We start from the raw sequence: 7,500 nt of genomic DNA, 5'->3' as shown, positions 1-7,500 counted from the left end.
CACATACACACACAAACACACAGACACATATAGTAAATAAAAAAAACGAAAATGCACAAGAAAAAAACAACGCGTGTAATTGGTACGTGCAAAGTATTAACAGACGCTCAGGGAAGATAGTTTTACGTTTCGAGGAAAGCTCTTCTTCAGAAACAGGAGACAGAGGAAAGTCCAAAGGAAAAGGAAGACGGAGGAAAAAAATCGCCAACGCTGTACCAGGACGTCACAAAAGAACGTGGACAAAAAGAAAAACAGAATATAAACAGAACACAGAAAACAAACAGGCCACATAGAGAATATTTCCTTCATCAGTTGCTCCTATTCTAAACTAAGCGTTTCGAAGAATTAGGGCGACACACATACACACACGACTATCATATTCATTTATGAGGAACTTGGTCAGAGCAGGACACTTACCCGAAATGCCACGCAGTGGTACTAAACCTAGAATCATGTGGTTGCAAAGCGAGCTTGTTAACCACGCAGCCATTGCCTTTTATGTACACGAATTAGATCTCTCTTCCCTATGATTTCTTCCTTATGAGGGTGGAAGTTAAGACTCGAGCTAGATGGTATTTTTTTAATGTCCGAAGTACATCCCGTCTTACGCTTTCAAATCCCGCTGATATCAAGCTTATCTTTCATTTATTCTTACATGGTCGATAGAATAAAGTGCAAATCAAATATTCGGATAGATTTCTTATAAGTAACTTAGATGTGAATGCAAATGTAATGGATGAAGAGGGAGGAAAAATATATCCTTTATCACCTATATATGTGTCTTTAGAACTCGAAGGCATGGGATTGCAAAGCAAGCGTCTTATCCACACAACCAAGTTAATGCGTATGCTTTACAACTTTTAACCAGTACTCAGTTTTCTGTAATTTATCTTCCTCTATTCGGCTTCCTTCATCAATCAACTACCGTCCACTCCCACATATTTTGTAGTTGGAGGTAGGGTTCCTTGTTGTTGTTATCGTTGGTGTTCATTTTTCTTGCTGCGTTTGTTGTTGTTGTTGTTGTTGTTGTTGTTTTTATTTTATTCACCTTATCTCGTATGTCGCTTTCAATGTATTCCGACATTTAACATTAACATTTCTTTGTCCACCTTATCCCTCGAGGGAAGAAGAAAAGAAGGGTCAGTAATAGCGACGAGGCGGCTGATATATGAAACATGATATTCCACAGCTGGTTCTGTGTTCTGTATCAACCTATTTCTTTACTAGACACAACCTCCCCAAACCCCGCCTCCCGCATGGAAACGGTTGGTCCCCATTCGGTGGTCAAACCAGAGAGGAGTGAACTGAAAGACGAAGCACAGATGAAAGAAGAACGAAAGAGGAAACATAAGTTGAAACAATGAAATGGAAAAGAAGGAGAGAGAGAGAGAGAGAGAGAGAGAAAAAGAACGAAAAACAACGACGATGAAGGAAATGAAAAAGAGGGTAGGAACGCCATCTTGTCAATCTCATAGCTTGTTCCGTTTATCGTTTATCATGAATTTTCATCATGTTTATTTATTAATTGTTGTTGTTATTCATCACACACACACACACGAGGTCATCCTCGTCTGACCAGCCTTATAATCTAAGACGTTCCAATCATGACCAGGCAGTCTTTTATTTAGTAATTGTGTATCTAACATTGCAATATCTTATCTCTCCTTTTCTTGTTTATTTACACTTAGATCAGTCTTGATCCAGAAGACCTGTGCTCAAAGATCTCTCGGTTGTGGTCCTCATGCCTTTTATTCGAACATAATGTAGCAAAGACTATATTTGTTAATGTGTCCTTTTTTCCTTGCTCTTTTAGTTGTGTGCGTTGTTTTTGTTGTAATTAACGAACCCCAGGTCAGCTCTAATCAAAGTAAAGGCGTTCCATCTGTATATATCCTCCTATTTTATATTCAGACATAGTGTATCTAAGACTATTTTATTAAACGTTCTTTCTTTTTGTTATTATTAAAAAAATTCAATTTTGGTCACAACAGAACCTTTGATCAAAGATGCTCCAGCCATGACCACCTACGAATGTATAATATGTCTTTCCTTGTTGTTTAATCCTTAATTAACCCTGAGCCAAACGATCTTATGGTCAAAAGTGTTCCAGCTGTGAACACTCCACCTTTTATTCAATCAATGAATGTAGAACGAAATTATATATTCCATCTTTGTTGTTTAACCTCAGTTCGGCAGATATGTATATGTATTCATATTTACGCTGATACATACTTACATACATACATTCATACATACATACATACATGCATCTTAAATGAAGGCTGGTGGCTTTAATGGCTAGAGTGTTCGACCCACTATCGTAAGGATGTGAGTTCGATTCTCAGCGATGCGTTCTGTCCTTGAGGAAAACACTTTATTTCACGTTGCTCTAGCCCAGTGTTTCTCAACCTTTTTACCCTTCCGTAAACCTTAAAATAAATTACATGTCTTGAGGAACCCCTACACAAAAAAAAATTATATACCATACCTTCTTCATACTTTTTCATCGTAGTTCACGTGGTAAATGTCACACACACACACACACACATATATGCTTATATATATGTGTGTGTACGTGTGCGTGTGTGTCATATATATTGGATTGTTAGTATGGCCGTGGAATAGTATTATAACGCATCTTTTTGATATATATGTGTGTGTGTGTGTGTGTCTGTGTGTGTGTAATATATATATATATATATATATATATATATATATATATATATATATATGTGTATATCTCCTTTTGATATATATAGCTTATCTCAGTCTTTCTCGCGGAACTACTAGGACCCTTTTGCGGAACCCTAGGGTTCCGGGGAACCCCGGCTGAAAAATACTAGCCCATTCAGCTCGCAAAAATGAGTTCTACCTGTATTTCGAAAGGCCAGCCTTGTCTCATTCTGTGTCACGTTGAATCTCTCTCAGAACACGTTAAGGACGCGCATGTCTGTGGAGTGCTTGGCGACTTGCACATTAATAGGAAGGTTTTCCGTTGATCGAATCAACTGGAACACCGTCGTCGTAACCGACAGCCTGTCAATATCTACTATGTCAATTTTCAAGAGATTATACCATAATTTGAAGGATATTCGGTGGTAATTTGAAGGATATTCTTGTGGGACGAGTGACACCCTCGTTGAAATATTGCAGATTAATGAATCCAGCAGATTTCTGATCAAAGACATTTCGAACATAACTATCCTTGTATGCATTATGCGATTTGTTAACTTTTAATACGTTCGTTATTTAATGAAAATTTAACTGTGTTTCATGTATATTCTTTTGATACGTATCCATACATCATTCAAGTGTAAATTATAAATCGAATTACCATTCCTGCGTCAATATTAAAAAAGTTGACATTTTGTTAACGGCAGAAAATAGCATGTCCAATAAAGAAAATAATAATAATAATAATAATAATAATAATAATAATAATAATAATAATAATAATAATAATAATAATCTGTAGACTGTAATTTTTATTAAACAAAAAATATTGAAATAATTCATAAATGTAGGAACGTTTTTTTACATCTGCGAAACGTTTTTTCATAACGACAGTCCAAACGACAGTTTGAGGTTGTTTATGCATAACTTACTGAAAAATGCATATTTTTTAGAACATTTTTCAGATATACCTGTCCGAAAATATGCATAGATTATGATTAGCTTAATATTGATAGCATTAAGGAAGGAAATTCTGTTGTAAGAGATTGTGGCTATTTTCCCAACCTCTTTCGAATTTATTTCTGCACAACTCTCTTTAAAATTCATGTTTTTTAATGACGTTTTGCAGAAATATGTTTTGGAGTGAAATACTGATTTTAACATATAAATCTGAGGAAAGTGGGCGAAATGCAGGAGTTACGAAAATTTGTGGCTGACAAAGTTGGCAGGACTTGGAATTCCACCTTTTTTTTTTTTTTTTTTCTAAATTTCATCAGGTTGATAGTAACCTAAACCTTAGGAAAGTACTTATGCAAGATATTAAAAATATTTATATTTTAGAAAGTTATGAGCGAGCAAAGTTGTAGGGATATCAAACTGTAAATATTCTAAAACTCTCCCTAACAAATCTTAGAATACAAACGCGTGTGGGATCTTTGTGGTTTTTGTCAGTTTTCAATTTTGTTCCAATTGTTTTCAAATTTGGTATACGGATTAAGTTTTGTATACTAATTATGAAAATAAAATTCATTTTCCCTATAAATTCATAATTACAAAGTTATTAGCCTTTAAAATTTGCAAAATTTGGGTACTTTAGCCAATCACAAGGGAGTATTTTACACATCACCGTGACGAAAAGCTTTGTTTCCATAGTAAACAAAGACGCTGCGCATGCGCACAAGAAGGTGTAGAAGATACGAGAAAGATAATCTTATAATAACTTCTTACTTATAACTTACTATAAACTCTTGTGTTTTTCTCCGTCACAACATATGAATGAGAAAGGAAGAGGTGATAGATGAATAAGGAAGGAAGGGGTGATGGATGAATAAGGAGGGAAGGGGTGAAGGCAAACTGGTAGTGGGACCGTTTCAACGCAGTGTGAATATATATGTGTGTATGTAAAAGGGACTTTGTGTGATTATATGCGTGTATGTGTGCGCGTGTACAAGGGAAGTAACAATATTTTGATATGCCGATTTCCCCCAATCCCAATGATGGAAGAGGCAACGAACGTGCTGTTTTCTGATTGGCTGAAAATTCTGAAAATTATCAAACTTTGAAAACCTGTAACATTTATGCAAAATTTTTCTGGAATAAATGAATAACAAATTCGGATTTGGCGTTAAATATTACATCTATATGATACATTAGAAATTTTTTAAAGACAATTGTGAACAGTGAGGAAGAACAACAAAGATCTCGTATGTGGGTGTGTGGGTGTGCGTGCGCGCGCGTGTGTGTAAAATGTCTGTATGTATGTATAAAATGTATGGGTGTATTTATAAAATGTGTGTACGTATAAGATGTATGTATGTATGTTTGTATGTTTGTATGTATGTATGTATGTATGTATGTACAAAACGTGTGTGTGTGTGTGTGTGTGTGTGTGTCTGAAATGTATAAAACTGAATATTAATCTATTCCTTTTGTTTAATAGTATCTTTCCTAAAATGACTAGCAATATGCTTAATGGCTACATAATCTGTCGACTTGAGAAGGGAAATAATAAGTCATGATGAGACTTGAACTTCCGGTAACTCGAAACCGCATCTCTCTCTCTCTCTCTCTCTCTCTCTCTCTCTCTCTCTCTCTCTCTCTCTCTCTGCTTACCTGTCTTTCAATCTTAATGTCTGCTTACTTATCTGTCTGTGCAACTGTTCGTCTGTTTGTTCTATCTTTTTGCCTATCTGTCTATCTCTGTCTGCCAGCCTATCTGCCACTCTATCTAAATATCTGTGTCTCTTACTATCTGCTTATCTGCCGCTTAGCTATATCAATCTGTTTATATCCCTTTGCTTATCTGTTTTTGTCTGTCTACATCAATCTGTGTATGTGAGTGATCGTATATATATATATTCTCTGATAGTATTTATATGCTATTTAGTTACAAGCCGTGTAGTCCAGTGCCTTATTCGTCAACGGTATCCATAGCAAGAAATTTACTAAAGAATATCAGTAAGTGTGTCTGACGAAATTAGAAGATATTTTGACCACTGAGTGGTAGCTTCGGTAATGTCATGACCCGTTACTAAACGGGTTCGTTCCTAAGTGAAAGAAAATCGTTGAAAAACTATTCAAGTACTAAAAGTACTACTCATGTCTCTAACATTATCGTACTCCATTGATACACTTACGGTATTCCATCTTTGAGATCTGAGTCCTTGTGCTTGATCAAAATAAATTTAATACTGGTGAGGGATTTGTAGAACCGGGAGAACACCGGACCGAATGTCATGCACATGTGTATATACACATATATACTATACATACATACATACATACATGCATGCATATGTATATATACATACATGCGTTCAAACATATTTACACACACACACACATATATACGTACACATGTATGTACGTGTGTATTTATTTGTCGATCCTTCTCTTTCTCTCTCTCTTATATAGGACAACTATTTTAAAGGTAGCTTAAGAATAACCATGGATCCTTTACTAATATTACACTTCTATATTAAGAGTAGAGTCAAGTTTGTTATAAGATTCGTACTAAGATTCAAGTTTTGCCTAGTCTTCTCGTTTAATCTTGCGCACGCACACACACACATACACACACACACGCACACACATACACACACACAAACACACACACACACACACATACACGTACACGCGCAGATACTGATAGTTATACAGGCACATAGTGTTTGAGTAAGTGCCTTGCGCACGCGCGTAAATTTTCATTTGTTTATTCAGCCATTACAGCTAAGGCCATGCTGGATCAACATCCACGTGTGCACACGAACTCACACACATACACACAAGCATATATTTAATATGCCTGTGTTAGTGAGCGTGTGTTTGTGGCAGAATGAATCAAGGGTTGGAAACGCCTCGTTAATTCTACCACACTCACAGTCATTGGTCAATGTGTATTACGTGATTACACGTGTGACATTTAAATATATTTTGTTTTAAGTGTAAGCGTAGCTGTTCTATCCAAATGAACTCCATAAATATAGATGGCGGTGATAACGGCTCTTGAATGTATTCAGTGTGAACCCTATGTAATTCCTTTCAACACTACATTAGTGTGGACATGTGGCGAGCATACCCGCTTCCAGACTCCCTAAACAGATTTTCTTTCGGAGAACTAGCAACTGGCTCTCGGTTATGCATTGGACCGTGTAATCTAGAGCAGTCTAATTAAGAGCATTATGCTCGATATCGCTCATTGTGTTGCAGTGCTGTGTACTTTGGAGTACCTCACTAAGAATCAGAAATGATCAGAAAAATTAATATGAAGATGGCTAACAGGAAAAAAGCCCAACCGATTCCTGATCCTGTTCTTGCATTACCCCCACTACAACCACCACACTCAAAAACACACATACATTGTAATTGCGGCATTTGTGCCATTATTGGCCTAAAAACCACCTCACGACACACAAAGAGTAAAGTTGCTAATCGGTTTATGTTCAATCATGGAGGATGGACGTCCCTCTTAATCCCATTCAGAGAAGCTACAGACGTTCACTATATCATTTGTTTTGGGGAAAACAAGTTCCCTTGAGAGGACAAGTAGGTGAATGTTAGTAGTTACAAGTTGCTGACTGAAGTAGTGGAATATAGTTTGTGGTCTAGGAAGCATTTAGTTCCACCGAGAGAAATGTTATAAGACAGAAATGCAACAGTTATCGGACGTATCAGAAATGGAGGACGGATAGTCAGTACCAAGGTCTTACAAAGATGAGGAGAGATAGAGACAATTTATTACCATGTTTGTATGACTTTATTTACTCCAACTCTTCTCTCTTTAACCTTTCATCTATACTTCACAATAGTAGTAAACCTAAGTTTTCG

The 7,500-nt window shown here is 36.3% G+C and overlaps 1 protein-coding gene across 3 annotated transcripts in view; it reads left to right on the top strand.

The window, feature by feature from the left end:
- LOC128249592 (uncharacterized) overlaps nt 1-7,500 on the top strand; it is a 245,488-nt gene that overhangs the window by 3,417 nt on the left and 234,571 nt on the right. For 2 of the 3 annotated variants that reach the window (XM_089365235.1, XM_089365234.1), the window contains exon 1: nt 1,085-1,446. The exons of the other annotated variant lie outside the window; for it this stretch is intronic. The gene's annotated coding sequence lies outside the window, so the exon portion shown is untranslated. Of the gene's footprint in view, nt 1-1,084; nt 1,447-7,500 lie in introns of those variants that run through there. 3 annotated transcript variants of the gene reach the window in all.

The sequence above is a fragment of the Octopus bimaculoides genome, chromosome Z (genome assembly GCF_046866305.1).
Source record: "Octopus bimaculoides isolate indiv1 chromosome Z, ASM4686630v1, whole genome shotgun sequence".
Lineage (NCBI taxonomy): Eukaryota > Metazoa > Mollusca > Cephalopoda > Octopoda > Octopodidae > Octopus > Octopus bimaculoides.
Note: the sequence above shows the minus strand (reverse complement) of the source record. Positions and strands in the feature narration are given on the sequence as shown.